This window comes from Camelus dromedarius, chromosome 23 (genome assembly GCF_036321535.1).
Source record: "Camelus dromedarius isolate mCamDro1 chromosome 23, mCamDro1.pat, whole genome shotgun sequence".
In the NCBI taxonomy this organism is placed as follows: Eukaryota; Metazoa; Chordata; class Mammalia; order Artiodactyla; family Camelidae; genus Camelus; species Camelus dromedarius.
Window position 1 is genome coordinate 32,657,197 of NC_087458.1, and position 27,850 is coordinate 32,685,046.

At 43.4% G+C, this 27,850-nt stretch overlaps 1 long non-coding RNA gene across 4 annotated transcripts in view; it reads left to right on the forward strand.

The window, feature by feature from the left end:
- Nucleotides 1-27,850, forward strand: part of LOC135319027 (uncharacterized) — a 50,619-nt gene that overhangs the window by 17,417 nt on the left and 5,352 nt on the right. The window contains exons 3-5 of one of the 4 annotated variants that reach the window (XR_010377594.1): nucleotides 23,731-23,916; nucleotides 24,470-24,526; nucleotides 26,398-26,622. This is a non-coding gene — a long non-coding RNA (uncharacterized LOC135319027). Of the gene's footprint in view, nucleotides 1-1,690; nucleotides 1,898-23,730; nucleotides 23,917-24,469; nucleotides 24,527-24,552; nucleotides 24,611-26,397; nucleotides 26,623-27,850 lie in introns of those variants that run through there. The other 3 variants (XR_010377596.1, XR_010377595.1, XR_010377597.1) reach the window with 3 other exon arrangements.

The following is a 27,850-nucleotide window of genomic DNA, read 5'->3' on the forward strand; positions in this document are numbered from 1 at the left end:
ATGGGCTGGGCATTGTTCTATTTGTACTGTGTGTTCCTTATTTGAGACTGTGAGCTCATTTAACCTCAATAGCCTCTTTAAAAAATTAGACTTTTTATTTTAAGATGTAATGTAGATTCCCATGTAGTCGTAAGAGATTATATGGAGAGGGCCTATGGTCTTTTGCCCAATTTTCCTTAATGGTTCCACCTTGCAAAGTTGGGATACAATACATTACTGACTCACTAACCCTTTGAGGTTTGTGTTATTGCCCTCATTTCTATTCATGATTAACCTGGGTCTTAGAGAAGCACACAGGCATGCCCAGGTCACCCACATGGTTAATGTAGAGTCAGGTGGAATGTGGGCTTGGAATTTCCAGGCAGTACCAATATGATGGTCTGTGGCAGGCAGCAGCATTCACTTTGCTTGTTTATTCATTCATTCAACAAACTTTTATTGACTAACCTCAGTGGGTCAGATGCTTTCATAGGGTTATCTGATTCTTCAGCAGTACTGATAATCAGGTAATATTTTCTTTTTTAATCTGAGAAAATTAGCTCTGCGAAGTTATAAACCCCCCAAAGGAAATATAGTTCATAAAGGAGGGATAGTAAATTTGTACAGTTCCCATTTTTTATGCAGGTGGAACCCTAGGCATTTTACATTTTACATATCCATAATCCAGATATATTCTTGTAAGGCACGGATTTTTTTTTAATTGAAGTATACTCAAGTTTACAATGTTGTGTCAATTGCAAGGTGTTTTTTGAATTTTGAATTAAAAAATATTTTTTGAGGAGAGTAATTAGATTTATTTATTTGTTTCATTTTTTAAAATGAGGTACTGGGGATTGAACCCAGGACCTTGTACTTGCTAAGCACGTGCTCACCACTGAACTGTGCCCTCCTCCCCAAGGCAAGTTTTCTTATCCATTATTCTGCAACTTAGGAGTTCAAATAAATTGGAGTTGAAATCCAGATGTTTTGATCCCACTGTGGTTCTTTTGTTTATATTCTGCTGAAGCGGGTTCGGGAAAGCAGTTCCTTTGTTCATTTCTTTATTCAGCAGTTTTGAGGACTGACTATGCATAAGGGTCTGGCTAGGTGCTTGGTACAGTAAACAATAAATGATCCTTCTCTGCAGGGCCCGGAAGCCTAGACCAAAAGCTGGGTAATGTGATCCGAGCTACGGTAGCCATGTGCAGACTCTGAGGACAAACTGTACCCCCAGCTTTGCTTGGACTTCCCTTGCCTTCTGGCTGGTACACACCAGGTCACCGCAATCCAGAGGGGCCCGCAGCCCGCAGCACAGTATGTACTTCGATCTCCTCTCCCCTCTCTGCAGGGCCTGCAACACGAGCATCCCTGACTACGTTCAGAGTGCTGAGGACTACAAGACTCTCCCCGTGGTGGTCCAAGCCGTTGGGATCATCTCAGAGGAGAATTTCTTTTGCATTTATAAGCAAATCTCCTTGGTGAACCGGATCATCCCCTGCGGCTCCCAGTGGGCACTCTGTATCTACTATAGGCACCACTATGCGCCCGAGAATGGGTGGAGCGAACTCCAGACCAACCGCAAGGTCGTGGGCCTTGTCACCATTGCGGACTGCCTCTTGGCCAAGGCCTTCGATAAGCTCCACATGCAGAGGAGCTGTATGGCACCACGCTTAATGACTCGCAGCTCTTTGTCTTTGTGCTGCATGGGGAGGTAGCCGAGCAGACACGCACCGACGTGGCGTTCAATCTACAAGGACTGCAGTGTGGTGAAGAGGATCGAGGGCTTCACTGAGTCACTCTTCATCTCGCTCAAGTCTAAGTGGCTGGATGGGGCCCCCGACAACTCTGGGGACAAGATCCCGCTCCTCTGCATCCTCTTTGAGAAGGAGGACTTCATGGGACTGGACACAGACTGAAGGTAATTTACCTGGCGGCACGCCCGCCCTGGTTCTGTGCCAGGTTGCTTCCCTACATCCAGAAAGGGATCTACAAGGAAGAGGGCTGTCTAGTAGCCAAGGGTGGAGGGAGGTGCAGCCCGCCGGTTTACAGACATTTAAAAGTGAATCCGCCTTTGTTTCAGAGAGATCCTTTTAGGGTTAGTGTGGACACTGCCTCCCACTTTTCAGACAGGAACCCTGGTGGGACACTTGGAGTTGCTGTCCAATAGATTAGCCACAGCCACTGATGCTAGGAGCTCTGGGGAGGAGGCTGGTCTGAGCTGAGAGGTGCTGTAGGTCAAATGCACATCAGATGCTGAGACTTGTCTAGGAAAAAGAATGTAAACTATCTTGTTACTTTCTATATTGATTACATGTCAAAATGATAGTATTTTACATACAGTAGAATAAGTAAGATCTGTTCTTAAAATCAGTTTCTAGTATTTGTTTTTGTTTGTTTGTTTAGTTCTTTGTTTACTTTTTAAATGTGGCAACTGGGAAACTTTCTTTACATGGATCTCATTTCATTACTGATGGGCAGCGTGTCCTGGGATAGTCTCATCCCTTTGCTTATAGATGAGATGCTGAATCCCAAGATGCAGAATGAGGCTCCGGTTGAGGTGGGGGTGGAGCCTGTGTCTCCTGACTCCTAGGCTCAGCACCTGCACGGCTCAGGCCCTCTCTTCATGCCTGACAGTCACCATGCCAGGTTAAGACATCAGAAACACCGCCAGGGACTTCCGAAAGAACTCCTTATGCAGGAAAAGGCTTGTCACGGAGTTTGGGACAGAGCAGGGAAAGGTTCATATTCACTTTGTCCCTGTGATTATGTCAAAGGCCTCACTTTGCCTCGAAAGTGCAGACGAGCTCTTCTGGGCTGCCTACTCCCCACTTTCTGCTCTGTTTCCCCGTGTGTCCAACATGCTCTCCCTCGGGCAAGAGAGGTTAAGATGCCTTTGCAGAGAGGTGGTCCTCCTTTGCTGCGGAGAGTGAGGGAATCTGTGTCTCCCCGGCCTACGGCCTTGGGCCTTGAGTCTGGAGAGCGCTCATGGCGGTCTCACAGGTGACGGTCGGAGCTCCTAGAATGTGCAGCTGGGTCCGCTGTGGAGGCGGTGATCTGTGGTTCTTGAACTTACTTAAGATCAGATCCTAATTTCTGGTTGTTGGTCAGTTGGAGGAGAAGGTGCCAGAGAATTGATAAAAAGAAAGTCCAGAACATCCCTGTGAGTGAGAGGCACAGGGGACCCGAGTCCCACCTGCGTGTGTTGCCTGGAGAACTCTGGATGAATTTTCAGTTCCTCCCCGGAGATTCTTCTGTGGCTTAAGGAAGGGGCAAGTAATGTCGTGGCCATGATCTGTACTTGTCCTCACAGGGTCCTGGGATCTACATGTCCGCACTCCCCTTCTGCTCCTTGGAGATGAGGTGGCAGGTTTAGGAGACTGGGCACTGCTGAAGGCACAGCTGCCAGCACCGGGCTTCTCCCAGACTGGCTCCGTTCACCTCACCTGTCACCTCCTGCTGAGCCCCCAGGCATTAGTCCAGGTAGGTGCATCGGTGCAACGTAAGAAGGGACTAACTTCTCCCCCTGGACAGACTGCTGCGTGAGCAGTGGAAGCCTGGAGCCATGCCCCAGCCCCGTGGCCATTGCCTCCTCTATTGTCATAGGAGGCACTGGTGACATTTTTGCTCAGCAACTGCTTGGCTCTGAGTCTGTAGACCCACCAGAGAATGCCAGCTTGTTTTTGCCTTTTCAAGTCTTTCCTTGGGATTTCGCAGAATAGTTGGATGTGTGCTTAGCCCATAGTGTTTGACACTGTCACCATTGTTTACCCAGAACCTCGTGTACCAGGCATGGTTCTCAGCATCAAAATACAGCAGCGCATTAAACCTCCCTCCTGGTGGGTCTGTCTGTTGTGGTACAAAAAGCACCCAGCCAGCATCAGAACGTCAGTGAGATAACGCGGCCTGTGAGCTCGGGTCAAGCACGTTCTTCTCCAGTCACTTTTACTCCATTGTTCCTTTTACTATTCTACAGTCATTAATTTATAAAACAATGTTTGACGCAGGAGCAGAGCCTAATCCTCTCCTGCTACTCTTGGTGGGAGTGAGTAAAACTGTCCAGCCTGAAATGTGACCATAATTTGTAGCTCAAAATCTATCTAGACGCATGTAGGTGGAGTTTTGGTTTGGGGCTCTGACCACTTTGGTGTCCCCCGGCAGCACTGCTCCACACAGGCCCCTGCCTTCCCTGGAGCAGGAGGTGAGAATGGGTCTCACTGTCCCTGCGTCCCTGGCCTCACACACTCACGTAAATTCTTGTACAGGCTGTCAAATTCATTTTTGTTCTTGTGTGTTTCTAATTTTCGCTTGTTCCTCTTTTCCTTTTTCTTTTTCCCTTTTTCTCTTGTACTGGCCTTTGAGTATGTTGTTGCGTCTGAAAAGGTGGGCTGTGCACACCCTGCATTGGAAATAGCTGGATCGCCCTCCGTGCAGTCTCCATCACTTTAAAAGACAAAAAGTTAACAGCTGCCTTGATCCATGTATTATCCTAGTCATCTTTTTATTTTCTTATTTTTGGTATGTTTGCTTTGTTATCACATCACCCACTGGTGTTTGATACCTGTTAAAATCCTTGCTTTGAGGAACCTGTTTGGTCCTCCTTATATTGGTTGACAAATGCGCCCTTATTAAATTTGATTGTTTTTAAGAAGTGAGATACGAATTGATTTAGGCGGCTGCTGAGGGATTCTTTTCATGGAGTATTTAATCTTGTCAAGTCAAAGTCTGCAGCATCTTGCTCAATTCCTGCTTTTCCACAAACGTGCTCGGCACGCGGTTCCTGGCTGTCGCTCTGTGACGTGCGTGATGGTGCTGCCTGGCCGGCGGTCACTGGTGAGGAAGTGGCCGGCTCATGGGTGAGCAGCTGTTGGAGGAAGCAGTCACCGGTTTTTTTTTTTTTTGCATTCAAATTCCCAGTGCCATTTATTTTACTTTGCCTTCATAAAGGGGCAGAAGCGGGTCTAAAATCCATGCCACTCTTTTGTTCCCTTTACGAGGCTGTTTTTTCTGAGTATCAGGACAACATTGCCTTCTCCTAAGTAGCTGGCTCACCTGGATCTGGTGGACACAGGGTCCTCTAAAGGGGACAGTGGCTTCCTCTCTGCTTCAGCCAGTTGGCATGCAGAGCCAGGTCTGTGGTTTGGCTCAGCAGCCATGCTGTCCTCCCTACACAGGACTTTACTTTTAACACATGTTTTCAGTAAGTAGCTGACTCTGTGTCTGTTGCAGCTGACGTCCACCACTGACGGCCGTGTCGTTAGTTTGCCGAGTGAGTCTCCAACACCTAAATCAGCCGTGTAGGAAGAAGCTTTGACCGACCTAGGACTTTGGATTTTTACCCCCACTCTGGTTCATCTCACCTGGGGGAAGTGTTTGGCCACCACCGTCATGCTGGCCATGAGGCCTTGTTCTCCTTTCATGCTCTGGTCCAAATGTCGACACTTCACCCTTCACTGACTTGGTCTCGCTTGAGACAGGCCAGGCTTTCTGAAAGAGTCCATCACATTCTCGGGGGGAAGAGAACAGATGTAAGTGTCACAAGTAGAAGGAGTCTAGGCTGTCCGGGTTGGCAAATGCAGGCTTGGATCTGTGATGGCTGGGCTGTGCCCTGGACACAGGCCTTTCCCGTGGCTCCTGAGAGCCCAGGGTTCAGAGTGAGAACAGCCTTGCCTGGGTTCCTCCATCCTCATCTGCTCACTGGCAAGTGTGTCTGCTAATTAGGAGCTTCCACAGACCTCGGGCTCTTCAAAGTTCAGACCACGGGAGAACCTTGAGTCCCTTCTCCAGGGCCTCCTTTGTGAGAATCCAGTGCCTACTGAGGTGACCCGTGCCAGGAGATGGCCTCCCCATCCAGGGAGCTCCCTTCAGAAGATTGTGACTCACTGCACCATGCTATGAGCTTGTGGGGTTCCGGCCGTGGTCCCTGCAGAACCAGACTTGAGATGGGCTTAGCGATGGAAATGACAAGACAGATTCCAGTGCAGGGCTAGGTGGAGGGAACAGGGGAAATTTAATGTGACCTCAAACACATAGGTGGGTGCTGGGGCTGTTACTAATATGGGGAGCGTGGGAGGTACCTCCAGAAATCGAATTCCAGAGTAAATGGTGGACATGAGGCATTTTTAAGATGCCATTTGTCATCCAAGTTAGGACTTCAAAGACGCACTCTGGTCTATGAGCCTGGGGCCCAGGTGAAGGTGCCAGTCTAGATATACACGTTGTGAGTCGTCATTCTTAGCTGGTGTTCACAGCCGTGTAGGTGGATGAGCTCATCTTGAGAGGTGCAGACTGAGGCTGAGGGGGGGCAGGGCTGTGCCTCGGTTAGAGGAATGCCCAGACAATGCAGGTTTGGTGTGTCAGTCAGCGGCAGCGTTTGCGATTTTCAGAGCAATACCATTTAACCTTAAGGGGCGGGGGGATGGGGAGGGCCACCCAGGAAGAAATCTGAAGGGAAGATTGTGGCCACGTTTGCGCGTCTTGGGACGATGCAGTGGCTGCAGGGTCCAGGGTCCGGGAGGGGAATCTCCTCAGAAGCTAGAGTTGGAGTGGGGAGAAGGTAGTCACACCCATCTGTGAGGGTGAGAGGGAGGCCTAGGAAGTCCCCACCCTACTGGACTCGCTTTCCCATGAACAGAAGGCAATCAGACAGAGGATCTGAGGTGAGAAGGGATGGGGGCTGGGAGGGGAGTCAACCTGGAGAATGGTGCTTGGACAGTTTTGGAATAATCTCCCTGCAAAATAGAGTTAAAAATTCTCAGACTCTTAAGAACATTGATGGTGACTGGGGAGGAGACAGTTGTTTTTCTGGCCTCCTAAGGGTAAGTCATGTATCCGGGGACACACAGAAGAATCAGGCATTCTGTTCCGGGGGCTTGACCCTTACCGGGGGGAACAGAGCAAGTTTGAAGGGGGAGGAGGGCAGCGGAGGGAAACGAGCCAGGCCCCGTGTCAGGTACCAGTTGGCCGCCCTACTTGCGTGTTGCATTCACATCCATGCCTCCCAGGTGGGTGGTGGCAGCCCCCTTTTGCAGATTGGGAAGCCTTCTCAGAGGGGTTAAGGAATTGGTCTGTTTTGCGGCTAGTAAATGCTGTAGCAAGATTCAAGCAGGGCCTTGTCAGATTTCAAGAGCATGTTTTCTCTACTAATTCCGGTACCTCCCTGTTGTACGTGGAATGGTGAAGTGGGTCAGTTTTGGAGCCTTTCAGAGAAAGTGCAACTTATGTGCCTCAGGACTGTTTCACAAATCTCAGTGTTCTTTGATGGTTCGGCACCGCAGTGCTTTTCGCCCCACAGAGGTAAGGTCTTACTCTTTTGACGATGACGTGGTTGCAAATGACGTACAGGTGCAAAACCAGACTTAGCAGCTTCTGAAGGGAAACTCTCTAGTTCTCCCTTGATAGACTTTCTTCCGCGGGATGTAAATGTGCTGCAGCGTAGGCCTGAGCTTTCCGTATGGAGTGAGGGTTTCATATATAAAGTTAGCATAAAACGGTCAGATGAAGAAAATCGACTTTGACAATTTATTTTTGGGTTTCACTAGACAAGATATACTATCAGTTCATGGCCCTTATAGCTAATGAAATTGAGTAGAGAACATTGCATTTCTTCCTTTCTATTTAGAGTTCTCTTACTGCATAAGGCTGCCTGCTTTGGAACATCAGCTCCACCACCAGGGCGCTGTCTTTGTGTTGGTGTGATTGCATTTACACAGTGCATGTAATCTGGGCTTCCTCAGCCCCAAACACTCCAGTGCAGAATTATGGGCTGTAGCCATCTCTTAGTCACGCAAATACTTCTAAAATTATATGATGCTAGAAAACAAAAAAGAGAGAGAGAGAGACTGCCCTTATCAATATTCCTTTCAATTCTAACTGCAAACTGTTGTTGAGCAGCTCTGGTTTCCTTTGGATATGAATATATACATTTCTTTGCATGTAACCTGGATTTTGGACTAGAACACCAAGCTCTTGCTGTCCACAAGCCACAAAAATAGTAACCATATTGCATACGTGTGAAATATTTTATTCTTTTTTTCTGAGAAAGAATCCTTGAATTTGGGATTTCAGCTGTGATTTTTGCTTTTTGCTTCTCCCACCCCTCTTGTAATCTCTCACTCCTTCACAAGTGGCCCCCAAGAGGTCGTGGTCTCAAAGGAGCAGGCAAACACCCAGTTGGTCTCCATGCAGTGCTGATGTAGAGGGAGCCCAGTCAAGACCTAAAGGACATTATCAGAGAGGACTTCCTGGAAGAAATGGGCTCTATATTCAGTTGTGAGGACATAGTAAGTGTCAGCCAGGAGAAGGCATCAAGAGGATGGCTCACGTGGCAGGAGCAGCCCGGGCAGAGGCCTGGAGGCTTGTGGGGTGGAAACTCGGGGAGTGTGCCTTGTGTGGTCCAGGGTGGAGGGTGCCCTGCTGGGGAGGACACTGGAGATGACCTTGGGTGGAGGGCTTTGGATGAGTTTGGGTTTTACTAGAACTGACACAGGAGGCAGTGAAGGGTGTCAGCAGGTAGTGACCCTCAGAAAAGTTACTTCTGGTTTTGCTTCTGATATTCTACAGAAAAAAGGGTCGGGATGGGTGAGAGCAGGTATGTCTGTAACTTGGAGTCCCACCCCGTCATTCATTTATTCATTACACGAGCACTTCTGAGTGGCCAGGGGAGAGAGAGTGGACCCACATTAGTAAGCAAAATGTATTTGCTTCTTGGGAGCTTAGCAGTGTCAGAAGTTGACTTAGCCTAGAATGTTCTAGGAACAGAGGAACAAAGTGTGGAGGTTGGGGGGAGGGAAGGCTTCCTTGAGAAACAGTCAAAATGAGCCTGGAGGCAAGTGGGAAGTAGGAGCAGGTCAGGGGGCCCCTGAGGTTACTGGGGACCTGGGAACTGTGGTGAGGCTGGGTGAGCAGTGTCGGGGGTGGGGCTAGAACTCCACCAGGGAGCCTCTGAAGGGTTTGAAGTGGGGGTGATGTAATCAAATTTGTGCTTTGGGAAGGCTGCCGTTGCTCTGTGTGTATGTGTGTGTGTGTGTGTAGCGGGGAAGAGCGGGAGGGTGCCACCAACTGGGGGGGTCATTAGAAAACCATTCACAGGCTGGGAGGTGACCCGTGGGAGAGGGGCGTCGGGGCTGCTTGGGGACGGCAGGGGCAGTGTGGATGACGGATTTTCTTATGGGGAGGGCTTTTTAGCGGGGCCGCCCTTGCGGCGCCTTTTGGCTGGAAGAAAACAGATGGAGGCCACCAGGTGGAATTTCCTCTTCTCTCCTTCCCTGCCTTGTGTGATGATCTTAGCTCAGCCAACATTTGGAACAGAAGAGCTAAGTTCCAGGGTAGCCCAGGACTTTGTTGAGCTCGTTCGCTTGAGATCTGATAGGATTTAGGTTTGTGTTCAGATCTGCATATACACTCTGGTAGAAATATCCGTCTTTTGGATTTCCATAGGTGTTTTATTCTTGATAAAAATTGCGTTCTTGGTGAGAGGAAATTTAATACAGCTGTTATCTTTCTCAAAAAAAATCATATCTTTTAAGAACATTAATATTCAAAAAATAGGAATATTTAAAAATGATAAGGCTTTGGTGTAGTTTCTTTGGTTTCCTAGTTAATGTGGAATTAGAGCCTTTGCATTATTTAATAGCACATCCTTGTCAGTATTTAAAGAGCTGTTAGGGAGCGCCCCAGGCCCCACCTCTCAAAGCATCATAAAAGTTTGCTCTGAAATAGTGAGGTCATAAAGGTCTTGTTTGCAGAAACCAAACAGTTGGTTTATAATATGCAGCATAGCTCCCTTTATAAAATAATAATAGGATCAACATTAAGAATGTGGAAGATAATTGATTTATTTGAAATCTGAAACATAAACTTTTTTGTGCTAAAGTTGCAACTGGAAATTTTGAAATGAAAAATCCTACTGTAATATAATCCACGGAATACATATGGGCCTTTCACGATTCAAAAGTAACTGCGCAGTGGTTTTTGAAGTCAGGAGCATTCCAGCTCAGATACTGGCATTGATGGTTGCTGGTTTTCAATGGAAGAGCCTAAATTTGCCTTCTTAGCTGTTTTTGTTGTTGTTGTTGTTGTTGTTTGTAGTAAGAGGGTTGAGTAATACTTTGACAGCATGATTTTGGGGAAATTTAGGGTTAGATGTCGTGTAACAGCAGTGAGATATTTCCATGCATTTTATTTTCCGGACATCACCAGGGCACATGTGTGGTTTGTGGTTGCAGGCAGGGATGCTGCAGTACTCCCTGATCCATCACCGTTATGTCCTGGAGCTGCTCCGGTCAGTGAATGATTTTCTGTGGCTTGGAGGTAAGGTGGTCTGATGCAGATGATCAGATGTGTAGTTAAAGTGCTATTACTTGAAATAAGAGAAACCAAGAAACATGGCTCTAACAATACAGGATGAGGGAGGAGAACTGGCTGAGCTACTTGCAGTGGGGCGTCTTCTCAGGTGATTCCCTCCCCGTGATTCCTGCCAATATCCTCCCCAGCCCTGCACGGTAATGCTGCCAAAGCAAACATGCACTTTGTTCAGAAACGCAGTGAATTTCCTTGTGCCTCCATTGGTTGGCTTTTTTTTTAAAGCACATCTTGCCCTTTGTTTAATGTCATCCCTGCTAGTCACCTCTTAAACTCATTCTTCTGGACCTCGTCCATACATAGCTGCTGAATGGATGAACAGAATGTAGTATCTCCATGTATTGGAACATTATTCAGACGTAAGAGTGAATAAAAAAGAAAAAAAAATAAAGGGGAAGATGAAAAAGTCCACCTGTTCTGGGAAGTCCACCCTGACTGCTCAACCCGACTTTTTCCCTTTGAAACACAATACCTTATGCTCCAATCTACTCTTTTTGATAGTACTTACCACCTTCTAATAAACTTTAACGTTTTCAAAAAAAAAAAAAAAACAGAGCGAGATGCTGATACCACTTCAACATCTACTAGCCTTGATAACAGCATGTTAAGTGAAAGGAACCAGACACAAACGGCCACATATTGTTGATTTCAGTGATCTGAAATGCCCAGAATAGGCACATGCAGAGGCAGAGAGCAGGTGATGGTTGCAAGGGGCTGGGTGGAGGGGGGATGGGGTGTGACTACTAGTGGACAGGGGGTTTCTTTTTGGATGATGGAGTGTTCTGGAGATAGATGGTGGTGAGGGCTGCACAACCGTGAGTGTGCAGAAGACTGCTGAGCGCTGTCTCTGGGAGTGCCTGTTGTTGGGGCTGCTTTATTTTGGCCTCATCCTGCAATGTGAAGAGTCATATTCTGCTGTGGCCTTTCTACTCCTGTGAGTGGTGAGGCTCAGACACTTTGCAGAGTCATGTTTCATTTTTCCCCTTTGCTAAGTGTAGGCAAAAAAGGTTTAAGCCTGAGAAATTACTCCATCTGCAGAAATGTCTTTCAGTTTTGCATGGTGTAAAAATATTGAGAGCTTTTAAATCATTGAGGACAGTCTGTGGGGGGAAAGAGCCCGTGAAGCCTAGGTGCGACCTGGAAGAGCCACGCTTCCCTCCCAGACACGGGTGGGGACTTCACCCCCGTTCAGGCAGTGAAGGGCTCAGACCCGTGAGCGGAGTTGACACTCGTGAATATTTACGTGTATCCGCTGCTTCATCTTGGATATTAATTTCAAGCTGAGTCAGTTTGTGGCGGCAGCCTCATCCTACATCAGGAATTTATAGTATCTGCTCTTTGAGGTGAAGACCAGACAGACTTGATTATTTAACAGTCTCTCTTGAATTGATATCTCAGATTCCTTTGTCAAAAGCAAAACAGCAGAAATACAGACGTCCTTTAATGCCGATGTGACCTGGAACGGGTTTAGTCTCAGTGCCTCAGTGGCCTTGTCTGCGGGTGGAGAACATGATAACAATGCTTCCCTCAGAGGGGCTGGGGAGGGGGGAGTGAGAAGCACAAATGTAGGACTTACACGTGATGCTCATGAATGACCGAATTTAGTGCTCTCAGCCTGGTGAGGCCTCAGGGGCAGAGATGTCAGAACAGAGCAGTCCTAGCCGGAACTCGATCCGTGTTGGCAGCTGTTACGATCACTATCACCACTGTGGGTTATCAGGTAGTTTTAAGACTTGGTAATATGAATTCTTGAATAATGTTAAAAGACTAGACATCTCAGACCCAGTTTACATAGTTCTCAAGAATTCCTCTGAGAAATGGATGTTTTTTTCCCCATCTTAAATCTGAGTTGAGTCTCTAAAAAAATTCTGTATTCCTCCATCATTTTGCTTTAATTCTCCATTTCTTAAAAAATTTTTTTAAATGGAGTTACTGGGGACTGAACTGAGGGCCTCATGCATGCTAAGCACATACTCTCCCAAATGAGGTATAATCTCCCCCCTGTTTTTTTTAAACATTAGTTTCTTAATATTCAGAGTTTAGAGGCCTCTAATTCTTTTTCTGGAGACTTATCCGTGAATCTGTAAATCTATAATTAATGGACAATACTTGGTGTATTAAAAAAATCAATAGATTATTCTGCAATCCATCCAAAAGGAAATGTTCATTGACTTAAAATATTTCTCCTTTATGGTGATTTCTACTTTTTGGTCTAGCTTAATTTATTAACAGCCATCCTCATCATCATAATGACCAAACTCGCTGTGAGTGGACACCTGCCTAAGGCTAAAGTGCTTTCCTCATGTTTTATTTCATAGCAGGTGTTTGAGCGTAAGTATCATTGTCTCCTTTTTTGCAGCTGAGGATTTTCAGATGGAGCAGCTTGTCCCAAATCATACCCAGCTGGTGGTGGCTACCTCTGTTCTGGAACCCTGGCTGCACAGGATGCATTTTTAATTGCTCCTCTAATCAGCCTCCCATTGAGTGCATTCCCGAACACCTCTAAGTCCATAAATGGCCGATTTTAGTGATCTCAGCCTGATGAGGCCTTGAAAGGAGAGACACCAGTGAGAATGTGAGACAGAGTGGCATAAATTAAAATTGCACATTTTCAGAAATGATTTATTCTCAGGTAATGACTTAAAAATTTAGTATTTTTTTATTTTAGTGCCCTGTAAGCATTAAAACAAAACATTTAAAATAATTATTGTGCAAAAGAGTAGTGGGCTTTGAAAGTCCAACCATTGCTTATGATGTTACATGTTTTTCTCTAGTGGCCCTTATTGACAGATATACTTACAAAGACTGAATTGGTTTTATGTAGTCTTAGTATTGAAGAAAAGATTGTCAGTGAATATTGTAACTAAAATCTTTACTCTTTTCTTTCCTGATGATGAATATGTAATTTGTTTTCATGACTTAAGTACATTTCCTCATTTGTGAAATTTGAGTAATATTGTTTAAGTTGTCTGACTGTTAGAGTTAGACGCCTTGTATACAAAGCACCCAAGGTGTGCTTAATAAAAATATGCTGTCACAAAGCCAGATAGCTAGAATGATCAACTCTGAATACTAAAGAATGTGGCTTATTTCTGATGCATATTCAAAATGTTTATATATGATATATATGAATATGGTTTAAGGTAACAAGGATTCTTTTTATTTTTGTGTGCAGTATGAAGTTTTAATGAAATCTGTATCATTCTAATGAGACAGGGACTAGTTAAATTGCCTTAAGCAGACGACCTTGAAGATTATTTACTCAGAATATGTATTGTTACATCTCAGAATTCATGTTGCCGTGTAACCACCCCCTCAGACATTTAAATTCGTCTGATTCTGAACAGATCCATTAAATTTAGAAAAATCCACATTGATCATTTTCAGGGAGTAAGCTTCTCAATTTTGTGATTAAAGAAAATTTTGATTTTTTTTCCTGCACTCTTAACAGGTTTAAAATATCAAAACATTGATTTGACGTGTCACTTTTTAATAGAGAGAATAAAGCTCATGCTGTTTTACTATGTAAATAAATGTTTTTGTATTTCAACAAACTTATATGATTTCTGGCTCTTTGAGAAGTATTTTGCAAGATACTTAGATTATCTGCTTTTGGATAAATACAGACGTGACTTTTATGAATATAGGCCTAGTACAGATCTGTTGGTTTTTGCTACAGTGCAAGACATGAGGCCTAGGGGAACTTTGCTCCGGATTGACAGGAGGACAGATCCCAGGTCTCAGTCTCCCCTCCTGTAAAATGAAGTGGCTGGACTGGATTCTTTCCTCTTCTAAGATGAGTTTCCATGAGCCTGTGTCTTTTGTTTATATTCAGGAGTATTAGCAATATCAGATTAAATACTGACTACCCCTCCCTTCCCCTGAAGCAAAGTGCAGTATGTGGTACACAAGCTTTTAGTTACCTGATTCTCGTTTCTCATCCTACAGGCAATTTTTGTGTTGCATGTTTCCCGGCAACCTGGAAGGTCTTTTTAGCCATAGGTGGCACTGTTGCACCTTCTTACAGTCTTAATTTTCCTGTTTTTAAAAGAAGGCTTAAACAACGTGATTTTATTTTGATTACTTTTCTTAAAGCTTCAGAATACCACAATGTCCATTGTGTCTGTCTGCCTGGAAAAATTATTCTGCTTATATCTTAGTTTTATTCTGTCATCTCGCTGTGAACTTTTCAGACTTGCTGTGCAAACAATGGCAAAATCGGACTTTTCTTCCCATGTTAGAAACCAGTGACCGTGAATTTTATAAAACAGCTCTAAGCGGCCTCTGGAACACCTTAAAGGTGAAAAGTGTATTGAGTTCCCTGAGTATTGACCCCGCTGCTGTGTGCTTTTTGGTGGGAGATGATTTGGTACATATAAGAAGGGGTGTAGTGTTTTGACTTGGGTTTGTCTGCACGTGCTGCCACTGAGCCACTTGAGCCTGAGTCAGTTCGTTCTGAGTCTTCCCCTCGTCTGTGAGATGGGGACCCTCGTATCTGCTTTGTAGAATTCTGAGAATTAGAAGTTATGTAAAATGTTTACCACAGTGGGTATGTCAAGAGGGCTCTTAAACTTTTGCTGCTGTTTTGTGTGAAGCCATCATTTGACTGTCTTTGGCAACTACTAAGAAGCACGAAAATAAGAAAAGCTGGTTTTATGATGAAAGATATTTGAGGAGGTTCCATAGATCATATACCCATAATTTAGCATCAGCAGAGTCAGAACTGTTACACAGTGGCCCTGAAATAATGTTAAGCCACAGAATTTTTTGTTACTTCATATATGTTGGGGCTTAAGGGGATCCAATACTTATACACATGTTGTCTCCAGCAGCCAACTGAGAGATGACACAAAAGAGTAGGCAGGCGTTAAATGTCTTATTTTTTACTGATGAAGCCACGTTCTCCATGAACTTCAGGGCTGTGGGTAAATGAGTGTCGTGATACTGTGTCCCAGAAGTAGAGACTTACCCTGTCCCAGGTATCTCTGTGCCACAGCGGGCCTTCCCTTGAGAGGATCTGCCCCATCATGCACAGGGATGTCCTGCCATGGAGCTGAGCATCCCGGGTGCTTCCCAAGGGTGGCCAAACCTGGAGGGAAAGGAAGGGTTTCACATGCCCTGCTTGTCTCCCTGGAATCACACCTCACTCTGTTAGTGTGAGGAGGGCTAGCTGTGGGCAAGGTGTCAGGGGTGTGAAGGGGGAAGCACTCTCCATGGCCCAGAGGAGTGGGGAGGAGGCATCCCCTCCCTCAGTTTAAAGACGTGGTGGGATCAACAGAAGGGTGCACCCCAAGAGTTTATAAAAGGAGAAATAAGGATTTTCTTTGGAAATTTGACGTGCCAGGAAACACAGAAGATGATTAGAAGGGAGACTTGTAAACCACTGTAATATTAAGTTGACATTTGTTGAGCACCATAAAAGTGCTACATTCTTTTCTGAGCGTTTTACAGAAGTGTATCCTTCAATCTTCTCAACAAGCGAGTAAGGAAGGTTTGATTTTTATCCCAGCTTTACAGTGTGGAAATTGAGGCACACAGAGGGTATGTTGGCCAAGGTCACAGAGCTAGTAAGTGGCAGAGCTTGTATTTAAACCCTGGCTGTCTGGTTTTGAGGCTCACAGAGACGGGCTTTGGGTGTTTAGATCTATCTGCATGCCTTGATCACTGTACGTCTGTGCATCCATTAGCCCAGAAAGGACAGGGAAAGGAGAGTCACACAGTTGCTCACAGTCGTGTCTCGGCCACTGTCCATGAAGAGTGCACCGTGATTAGCGTTATTTTCCAGGCAGTAGATCTGTTGGTATAACAGAAATTTAGTCCATTGAGTTAATCTAAAAACCCTTCCTGCTCTACTTCTGTCCATGCTTGCCATGTGACTGCCTGCCCGTGATTGGTACATTGAGGAGAAAATGTACTCATGGTTGAACTCTGATATTTCAGTCTGGTTCATAGTTTCACGTCTTCTGTTACATTAATAAGTTAAGTTTCTGGTTTTCTTGCATCAGTGTCTCATGAGTTTGGTTAATGTGAAATCAGTCCATGGGAGCCCAGGGGTGCTGACTGCATAATTTTTGAGCACGTTGTGGCACTTCTACCCTTGCAGACCTGACTGGATGATGTCCGCCTTCAGAACTTTTTTACCCAATATCAGGGTCCTATCCCATCCCCGGATGTGAGGCTGGAAGCTTTCTGAGAAGGCCAGTCAGAGGCCAAGTCCACCAATCAGAAAATGATGAACTACCTCAAAGTGGGTTTAATAGAAGAAAAGGGCTTCCAGGTAATCCGATGGGCTGTTCAAATCCCTTTGGTGAGAAACTGTCCACTGTCTGTGGTTGAGCTGATTCTTTGCTGTTGAAAAGTCTGGAGTAGATGAAGGGACTTTAAAAAGCAGAAAGGAGCGATTTCAGGTGGTACATCCACACCGGGGAGAAGTGATGGATGACCGCCTGTGTGAGGCATAGACAGAGTCCTACAAACTTCATAAAACAGCTTCAAATGATCTTCCATCTGAGTGCACTTCATATGGGGTCCAGTTCATCACTGGTCACGCTGAGAGGGCAAATATTAATGATGGCAGAAAGGACACAGAGGCATCAAAAATTCTCAGTCATGTTCCCTGTTTAAAGGATGTGGCACAGTGTAATATATTTGAGCTGGTTTTTCACTGAAAAATTTTTGTGTTTTCTGGGACTCCCCAGTGCCCCAACGTTCCATACAGCTGGGTGTCCCCTCAGAGCAGGTCTGTCAGAGCTTGCCCTGGGCAGACGCGGTGTCACGGGGAGCAGGACGGTCAGCGTCCCCGGCTCCTCCGAGCCCCGTCTCCTCATCCGCAGTGCCGGGTTTCTCATCCATGTCTACTTACTAGTGTTGCTGAGAATCACACGTGATGGTTATCAGGTGTGATTTGTGGTTGTCTCTGTGATTGGCATATAGTCAATATTTCATAGAAACACTTGTTTTTTTATTCCAATTGTGGCTCCTAGATTGCAGTGGTTTTTAGTCTGCATTTTTTTATATCTTTACTCATTTTTAAATATGCACTTATTTTTATTTATTTTTTTGGAGGTACTGGGGACTGAAGCCAGGATATTTTGCATGCTAAGCAGGTGGCCTACAACTGAGTAACACCCACCCTCCTTGTCTGCACTTAAAAATAAATATTGTAATACACAAAAGAGCTCTTAAACACCATCATGGGACATAGTCTCTGTATAGGCATTTGAACACGTATACTATATCAAGAAGAATAAATGTTGTTGGGACAAACCTTTCTGAATCTGTTAATGTGCTTAAAAACGATCATAGCTAGTGATAAACACCAGACTTGGATCCAGTACTTCTTAGGGTCTGTTTTGTCATCATGGGAAATTACATTCTACAGAGAAGGCTAATTGGGTCTCTTTGATAATTGGATGGTTTAGCAGATGATCAAGGCTTTCAAAAGCTGACAGTTTTGTATTTTAAACTAATTACAAATTTATCTTCTAGAAGTTGGAAGTCCTAAGCTTGTGAAGTGCCCAGTAATCCAGGGGGAATATGTTTGTGTCTCTGTGAACGATTGTGTGTGTGATTTCAGGAAGGTAGAAATAAGTTCCATATAGACTTCTGATACCTTTCTCCTCCAGTTCAAGGTGTAGGCATATATTTACACAAATAAATTGATGTTCTTTTGTCATTTGGCATATTGGGAATAAGAGGTTCTCATACTTGTTTCAGAAGGGTTGGGGAGCATGAGCTTAGAAAACGGGAGGAGAAAGAGGCAGGGAGGCACTTCACACTTTGTGCAGGATTTGAGGAACAGTAGCTTTTCTTTTCTCTTTTATTCTAAAGCAAACTGGCACTGAATTGTAACTTACTATTACTCAGAATTGCTTTTCTAATCAGATATAAGTGCCTCAGATTTTTCAAGGCAACATGAATGATGAAATGTGTTTTAACATTTATCTTTAAAAGTAGTTTTATTTTTCAAGGAAAAGGCTATAGCCTGTTCTTTCTTCCAGCGGCAAAAGAAATTCTCATTGATCTATGTACATGATCTATATGCTTAGTTTCTTTGGGGTTTTTTGGTTTTTTTAAGTGCTTGTTTCATTGTGGTGTGAATGAATGTTTAAAATTTTTGGATTTTCATCTTTAGAACATGCTGATTTATCAGAACTGTTAAAAACTTGATTGTTCTTTGGTCGTTGTTTGGTGGAGCACCCTATTGATTTCTGCTGTGTGTTAAAGAGGGAAATTCTTCCTCTAGCCTGCATATCATTAAGTGAATGGCTTGCCGTGTGCCTTTAAAATTCATTGAATGCATTGAGCATGTTTGTCCAGTGAATTTTGATTTGACTCATAGTATTACTTTGTTTTTTTTTCTGTGGCTTTTGCTCCTCTCCACAAGAATTTGAATTCCCTGTTGCATTCTGTATACGTGTTCTTAACAGGGGAAGATATTTTGAATTTTTTACAGAGGTGGGTTTTCCTATCCCCTCTGAATGCCTTCTGTAATTGATACAACAAAAATCTGTTATTGCAGTGCTAAATAATTTCATAAACTATTTTTTGGCTTAATCAGAAGCAATGAGAAAGAGTGATAATAAAAAATACGAAAACCTTCCTTCCTTTGAAGAATATAAATCAGGTGGTTAGGCTGACGCATGCTTTGTGCCTGACATACTTACTCTCATGTCATTGTGTATCATGATTCGGAGATGGAGATACTTCAGGTTTATAGATTTTTGTTTTAACATTTGTGTTGAATTCTTTCTTCAGGCTGATGTTTACTGTTTGGTTTGTGGAATGTGTAGAAGAAGGGAAACAAATGCTTTTTTGTTTGTTTGTTTTCAGGAGGCCTGAGTTGCTGATGAGAAAACAGTTGAGGGTGGGCTGAGGAACAGAGTGACACTCCCTCTCCTCCCGGCTGAAACTGATGAACAATAAAATCAATTAAGTGTATCGATATTTGACCAATTGAAGTTAACGAGCTCAAACTGGCTAGTTATTCCCAATGGAAAGTATTGAATTCACCGGCAGATTTAGGTGCTTTACCAAGTAGAAGCAGCTTAGAGCAATCAGAAAAATCAATCCTATGATGAGCTATAAAAAGTATATAATATCTTTTATTTTTGAAACTTTTCTAAGTTAAGTTGTGTAGAGCTAAAATTAAGTTTCAAGCACCAGGAGTTATGAGTGTGGGTGGTTTTGTGGGATCGTTATTCAGGGATGTGCATAGACCCTTCTAGAGTGGCTGAAGCTGGCAGGAAAAGACCCAAAACCAGGATTTGTCATCCCAGGATATTCTCCATAATGGTTCAATGTGGGAGCCCTTGATTGGGTTAACAAATTGTAGCAGACCCAGGCCGCCTGTCAACTTTAAGAAGAAAAACTATGCTTAGTAACTGCTTTGCAAGCAAGCGCCTGTGCATCCTCACTCCTGTCTCCTTGCCTTAAAAAGCAGAGACAGTGCTTTGCTTGCGTAGTTGAGGTTTTAGATAGCACTCTGCTCATTGCAAAGCAAGGACCCAGGACCTCAGCTATAAAAGCTGGGCTTGTGTGCTGTTAGATAGTCTGTTATCCGCAAAACAAGGAACTGGCAGGTTTGGTGGTCTGTTTTGAAATTCACATATCTAAAGAATGTATTTTGTTCCCCTCACCCCATGACTTCCCTAAAGATACACTAAGACTTTGTACTCATGTTGGATTCTGTAATCTCTGTCTCATCCACTTTTCCCAAGTTTCTGCTTACTATCACACAACTGTTAATGACTATTTCCTTTGATTATACACAATAAATATGGGAGCATTTGATAGGCTCGTGGAGTTGGCTCCCTACTCCCTATCGATTGCTGGACTTTTTCCAGTCTTGAATAATCATTCCGTGTCTGTAAGATTTCTGCCAGCCAGAACCCACAGTTCCAGGTGAGAAAGATGCAGGTTTATCTCTCCTACCCGAGGGAGAGAGAGTAGAGAATTGAGATCTGCTTCCTTGTGGTCCCTTCCTGCCGCAGGGCAACTCCAGTTCACCTGCAGCCTTCTGGCCTCTGCTCACAGGGCCTCTGTCCCAGGACTGACTGCAGCCTTTTCTTCCCCGGTCAACATTTCCTGTGCCTTTCAGTACTTGGTCTCTTGTCTGCAATTGAAACCTGGCAGATGTGATGGTGGTCTGCGTGCTGGTGGGCAGTCACTTGGGGCTCCCAGTAACCATGCTGATTCTCCTGAGTCTCTCATTCGGGGTTACAGAAATGTCGAGCACCGTAGGAAGCCCATTCACGTGAGGTCAACACAGCATTGCGTCGCTTTCATTTTATATTTGAATTTTCAGTGGAGAAATTATTTGTAGCTAACTGTTCCAGATTTTCGGCCTCCTGCTTTCCTCACCACCATTTCCTTGTTGGCTCTGGTGCTTGTTTTAAGAACCAGGTTTCTTCTCTGGTCATTTTTAGCAGCTGGGCTTGCCGAATCCTTGATCTTCATTTGAAGCAGAATGCTTCCTCGTGATGTCAGACTGATTTTCCTATTTCTGAATATTTCGTGTAAACTCAGCAAGTGTTTCAAGTGAAATGCTCTTGTCCAATTTCTGTTTACCCACATTTGAAGATCTCCTGCTTTCATGCTGAGGGCAGTTTCTTCTTCCTGTAATAAAATTAGCAATTTGCGTTTACTATGGGAAGGTACTGGCCCTAGGTGCTTTTGTTCTTAACAGTTTTAATACAATTCACTCATTAAAATGTACAGCGGTTTTTACTCTATGCCCAGAATTGTGCATTCCTGTCAATCTTAGAACATTTTCATCCCCCAACAGGAAGCCCCGTATACATAAGCAGTTATTCACATCTTCCCCATCCTCCCCCAGCCCCAAGGAGCCACTGTTCTCTCTATGAGGATTTGCCTGTGCTGGACATTTTCATGTAAATCGAGTCATTTCAAGTAAATGAAACCGTCTATTATGACTGACTTCTTTCACACTGAGTAATGTTTTCAATGTTTGTCAAACTTGTGGCCTGGGTCAGTACTCTATGCTTTGCAATTGCTGAATAATATTCCACTGTATGACTGGGCCCCACTGTTTACCCATTCATCAGGTGATAGGCATTTTGTTTGTTTCTGCTTTTTGTCTGTGATGAATAATGGCGCCGTGAACATTCCTGTAGGAGTTTTTATGTGGACACTTGTTTTCAGTTCTCTTACGTGTATGCCCAGAGAGCAGAAAGGCTGGGTCATTCATAAACCAAATGTTTAACTCTCTGAGGACCTTCCAGGCTGTTTTCCAAAGTGGCCTCGCTGTGTTAAGTCCTCACCAGCAAGGGCTGGGATCTTCGCTTCCTCTGTGGCCTCATTACTGTTTGTTATTCTCTTTTTGAGTATATACTACTCTAGTGAGTGTGAAGCAGTTTCTCCTAGTGGTTTTGACTTGATTTCAATTATAGCTAATGATATTGAACATCGTTTCTTTGTGCTTATTGGCCATTTGTATATTTTCCTTGAAAAATACCTTTTCAGATCCATTATTCAATTTTTAATTGAGTTGCCTTTGTATTGTTTAGTTGTAGGAGATTTTTTTTTTTTTTTGGAGATACAAATTCCTAATCAGATAAATGATTTGAAAAAATTTTGTCCTGTGTGTTGTTTTATCACTTTCTGGATTGTGTCATTTGAAGCAAAGTTTTCACTTTTGATGAACTCCAATTTATCTCTGTTTTCTTTGTTCCTTGTGCTTTTGGGGTAATATTTAAAATCTGAGGTATTTTATTTAAACTTTTATATATAAAATAACTTAATTTAGGACTGTTCTAGGAGACGGGTGCTGTTGTTGTCCCCAGTCTATGGACAGGAGACTGAGATGCAGAAAATTTCACTGTCATATCAGTGTCACAGCTACCCAGTGCTGTGGGAGTTCAGACCCTCATGTTTGTCCCCAACATCTGTGCTTTTCATCAACATGCTCCACTCCTTCCTGGAATCGTTAATGAAAAAGTGTTTCCGTTTTTGATTTCTTGTTTGTTTTCTCTTTGGGGACCTCATCTCCTCATTTTCCTTGCAGAGGTCAGTGTAGGTTTATTTTAGGTCTCATGTAGGCAGAAGCATTGCTATCAGTTTACTCCTTTATTACTCACTCTCCAGTGATGATTGTTGCTAGTTGACCTAATCAAGTCATGCTTAAGTCTTTCCTGCTCATGACACTAAAAACACAGTCATGACTTACAGAATGCTCAAAGAAGAAAGTACTTGAGTGATTTTATTTTTCTAACAAATCAAACCAATCAAATAAAAACCCCTGTGTTGACACATATATAAGCCCTCCAGAATAGGGTCACTGTCTTCCTTGTGTTTCATTGGTTTGGTCACATTGTCTGGATAGTGCCTTGCTGTCCAGCAGTTTTTTTAGGATACAGTGCTCGTGAACCATTTTAAGGACAGAATTTTGACAACAGACTGTGTTCATTTCACGAGGGAAAAGATCATATAGAAATACTGCTCTGATCTATTTTAAAATTTAGCTTGGAATTTTGAGAAGAGTTCAGGTAACCATAAAAAGATTTTTTCACTAATTTTAGAACTATCTTAGACACATTATGGTTACATAGCAGAGTAACTTATCAACTAGATTTGACAAGAGGATTGTATTATTGATTATTTGTTTTAGTTGAAATATTCTACCTGGGAAAAAGTAATCAGTGCCCATAAATGAACAAATATGTTTGTATTTCTATGCAACATGGGAGCAGACTTCATATGTTTCTGTATAATATATATGACTGTGTTTTAATATGCCTGTCAATGTTTTTATAGTTTTTCAGCAATGTTGTAGCCTTAGAGTTCGTCTAAGAAAATCACCCCTGATTCTAGTGCAGTTTGTACTGTGTATCCTGTCTTATGCATGGGATTCCACTGTCCTCTCAGTGAGGAATTTCCTCTCCTACTGAGGTAGTAGCAGAGTTAAAGGAACTGTGATTTCTAGGACTTTGCTCTCCATGTGTTTGCAGTTGGCTGTCAAACATGATTTTACCTTTCTTGAGTTTTCATTGTTAAATTAGAATTTTGGAAATAAATATTAATATGTTGCATCGGTCTCCTTAGAATCTTGATGTGTTTGTGCTTTCAGATTTCAATTTATGAAAAATGTAAATGCACTCTTGTTTTTAAGTAGTCCTTTTTCACTAGATATTTGTTTACCTCTTTATAATTAAAATATTTTTTTCCCAATGAATGAATCGGTGTGCATGTTTTAAAAGATACCTTACTTTTTATTTTTCTTATTGTAAAAGATATATTCATTTTAGAGAATTTGGAAAATAAGGATAAACACAATAATAACTTAAAAATGGCTTCAAATATCACTTGGAGATACAGTTGTAAGGTTTGAAATTGAGAATTACAAGTCCTCTCATGTTGTTTTTCTTTTACAAGTACGTTTTGGTTACTGAGACCCTCGAATTCCCATATGAATTGTAGTAGCAGCTAGTCAGTTTTTGCAGAGGAGCCTGCTGGGATTGTAATCGAAACCACGTTGTATGTATGGATCGCTCTGGGGAGCACTGCCACTCCAAGAACACTGTCTTCTGATCCAGGAATGTGCATGGTGTGTCTGTCCAGGTATTTAGGACTTCTTTAATTTTTTTCAGCAATGCATTTTGTTTATAGAGTATTATTTTACTTTTTTTCTTTGCCTTTATACTGAGTAAAAGTGTGCAAGTTACCAGGATCAGAAGTGTATTTGAGCCCTGCCAATTGCTGCCACCATGTAGGCTGCGCTCTTTCTTTGCCCTGTGAAAAATCTTGCACAAAATAGGACCTCATTAACCCTCTCTTGAATGAATGATTATATGATTGTTGGATGATGCTTGAGAGTCCTTCTGATGATGTCTTTTTCCCAGCCTTTCCCCTCCTCTTAACTATGCCCTTTGTCTTCCTTTCATCTAGTCTGGTTTTCAGCCTGCCTGTGGCATTGATTTTCCCTCTCTGTACACTCTTCCTTTCACTGGTACATGATAATGTTACATGTGGGCTGTGGAAACTTGCTAGATGTCAAGAAAGCGCAAATCCATGGCATGGTAGTATTTTCAAACTGTGGTATTCTTTTATCAATTGAAATTAAATCAGGCTGAGCCCCTGAGCCCTCCCGTGAGCTCTTTTCTCCTTCCTACAGGTGATACTGCTCTGGTTGCTGCCTGTGCCCTACCCCCAGCCTTGGTTTTGGAGTTGAGTAAGTCACCATCACTGGAGCCCTCTCTTTAAAAGATGAAAACATTTGCTCCTTCTCCCTGGTTGGGGACTTGGATGAGATGAGGTACCAGATAAAGATTGCAACCCCTCTTATTCTGACCCCTGCTCTTTCCGTTGTACTCTTTTTGAAATAGTACAGTTCAACTGTATAAAGATTGATTGTGAGCTAATGAGATAGACAAGACAACCGAAAATTTATTAAATATCCTTTCATGCCAGAAACAAATGTGTTATACACACAAAAAGCACATAAAGCACGGTAGTTCTGTGGTTACAAACATGGGTCTGAGATCGAGTCCTGCTCTGGAGTGACCAGTCCTGTGAGATGGAGAACTGGTAGGTCGGCTTAGCCTCTCCCATACTTGTTTCCTGTCCTGCAGAGACGGGTCTCACTAGGCGTCCCTCCCCCTTAGAGGTGCTGTGGGGTGTAAATGACGCAAGTGGGCAGCCCGAGCACAGCTGTTCATTCCTCGTAAGTGCAGGATAGAATGGATTTGCAGAGACAGCTTTATGACCACCCCGTGTAGACTCTCAGTGTGCCAAAGGGATGTCTTCTGGTTTGGATGTGGGATTCTCACTTCTCTAAATACCCAAAAATTGTGTTATTGGGCCTTGCTGATTTGAATCTATTCTTTAGAAAGTACATATTGTAGATATATTTTTCAAGCATGCATGCTTTTTTTCTTTTATTATTTATAGTTCTACCCTCTCATCTCTTGTTGTGGCTTTTCATGGAATCCAGGGAAACAGCCCTAAGCCACCTGCCTCTTCACACGTCTCCGTGGCGGTTTTCTTCCCTGACTAGAAGAGGGTTCTGCATAGGAAATTTTCTTTGTTCCCCTTTTCTTGGAGTCTCTCTGTCTGTCTGCCCACCTCTCACCTGTCCATCTGTCCAGTTCTCTACCCACTCATTCTTCTGACTTGTTCCAAAAAGCATTTCAGGCAGCTTACAGAAGAACAGATACCAAAAAACAGGTGAGAAAATGGGGCCAAGTTCAGACAGTGAGGCTAGGAGGCGAGCTTGTGTGAGGGTTGCAGGCGTGAGAAATATAAGACTTATAAGATTGCTGTGACTTATAAGATCGACAGCAACAGTGTGCCTGAGGCTCCCAGCAGACACAGGGAAACAGGGTTTGTGGGAGATTCTCACTGGATGTGAAATAAATAAGTGGATGAGGAGAAGCCCAGCCTTTCCAGCTACTAAGGCTTAGGAGAATATTTTGAGTGTCTTCCAAAATCACAGTATTTCATCTTTTCCTTTGTCAGAGTTCTATGTATAGTTGGTTACATTCTATACCTGGAAATTTCTCCAAAACTGCTTCCCACGTGAGTCTCATGGCTCGGAATGGGGTGGTTCTGCTCATTGATGGGTGTTGGCCAGAAACAGAAAATGACATCCTCCAAGAAGCCTGGGATTTGTCAGTTATGTTTTGTCAGTTCTGTTGACTTCAGAAAATGCTTTCACAGTTCCTCTCCATCTGAGGAGGCAGCGTGCTCTCTTTGCAGCATCAGGAGCTCAGGGCCACGGGATGGTGGGGGCTGACTTCACTGCCGTCAAGACAGCTGAGGTAGTCACTGCAGGCGTGGTGCTTTCACGTAGTGCATTTCATGTTCTTTAATAGGTTTCAACAGGGAGTTAATTGAGTTAATTAACATTTAATAAATATGATGCTTTGTTGTAAATACAGTTATACGCAGAATATAAGCTGTGAAGACTTTAAAAACGGTTTCATTACTTAAATTTCAGCAGGGAAGATTTAGTTTATCTTATTTATGCCTCTCTTTTACAGTAACAAAGAAACAAGACAGAAAAAGTAGAGGATGATTTCTGTTCTTCCTCTCGGCTTGCAGGTGCCCTCACCTCCAGTGGCATCCATCCAGACACCAGCACTGACACTGGCCGTGCTCAGATCTGCCTCAGCCCTGAAGACACAACTGACAAATAGAAGGGGGCCATGCCCTGTTACAGCAGGTGCTCTCACTTTGTGGGTCCTTATGTAACTGCGCATTGTTATTCAGGATCGCCCATTCTACATTGTTTGAAGCTGCTGCGGTGTCTCCTAGTTATTTGTTTCTGTAAGTACTCATGTATTTTCTCCAATGCATGGTACTAGACATCTAAAAATGCTTTTTTCAGATGAAAAGTAATGTGTATTTAATATAATACGTCTGAAAAAAGGGGCAAAAAGAGGGTATCCTTGTCCACTACTCAGAGACAGTAATTAAACACTTTAACATCTATTTTCTGTCCTTTTCGTCAGTGTGTATCACCTCTGTCATAAAAAGCAGCGATCACTCTGTGCCTGTTTACTGTGTGGAGACCTCCATTTTCCATTCGGCTTATTACATGTTTTTCTGCAATATTCTATCTCCGCTGGCATGATTTTTAATGACCAGTATAGCATTATGTCTTGTGGAGGCATCGTCCATTTTACTTCGGACTTAAATAAACTTTTAATTTCAAGTATACTTAACTGAAATACTGAAAAGAGAACTGTGGTGGTACCGAAAGGCCCCTAAATCCCTTCCCCTTATTTCCTGAGTGTAAAAGCTGTTGACAATGTGGTGTATATATTTCATGACCTTTATGCCTATGACATATATATATACCCATAAATACATACATACCTACATACATACACTTATATGAGAAATCTATGTATATGTGTGTGTATATATGCTTTATTGAAAAATAAGACCGTACTATATGTGTTCTGCAGCTCGCTTTATTCACTCACGGGTATATCATAGACGTCCTCCCACTCCAGACTCACCCGGTCCTTTCAGATAGAGAGGAGGGGTCTCCTGATGTGCAGGTGTGGTCTCTTGTGGAAGGACACCTTTGGTGGGAGAGTGATGTGGACAAGGCCCTGGACAATGCCGAATCGCCGGCCCCTTCAGAGCCCACATCTTGCCGTGATTTACCGCATCATTTTCTTGATGTTGGACCCTTAAGTTTTCTCCATTTTCCACTTTCAGAAAGGATGTTTGACTGGCATCCCTCTTGTACAAACATACCTGTGATCTTGTATGAGTATTCCTTTAGTTAAGGCTTCTGGAAATTTAGTCCCTGGATGTGACATTTACATTCATCACAGGCTCCTTTCAAGTGACTCTAGAAATTGCTTCTCCAGTGGGAATGAAAAGCTGTAAATAACTTATGTAACCAATTCTCTATCACAGGATATGATTTCACTTCAGCTTTTCATCCCACCATTGTAAACAGTGCTGTGTAAATGCTCTGATGAGTACATCTTTTGAACTGATTTTTTTCTAAATGAAATGATTCCTAGAAGTTGAGTTG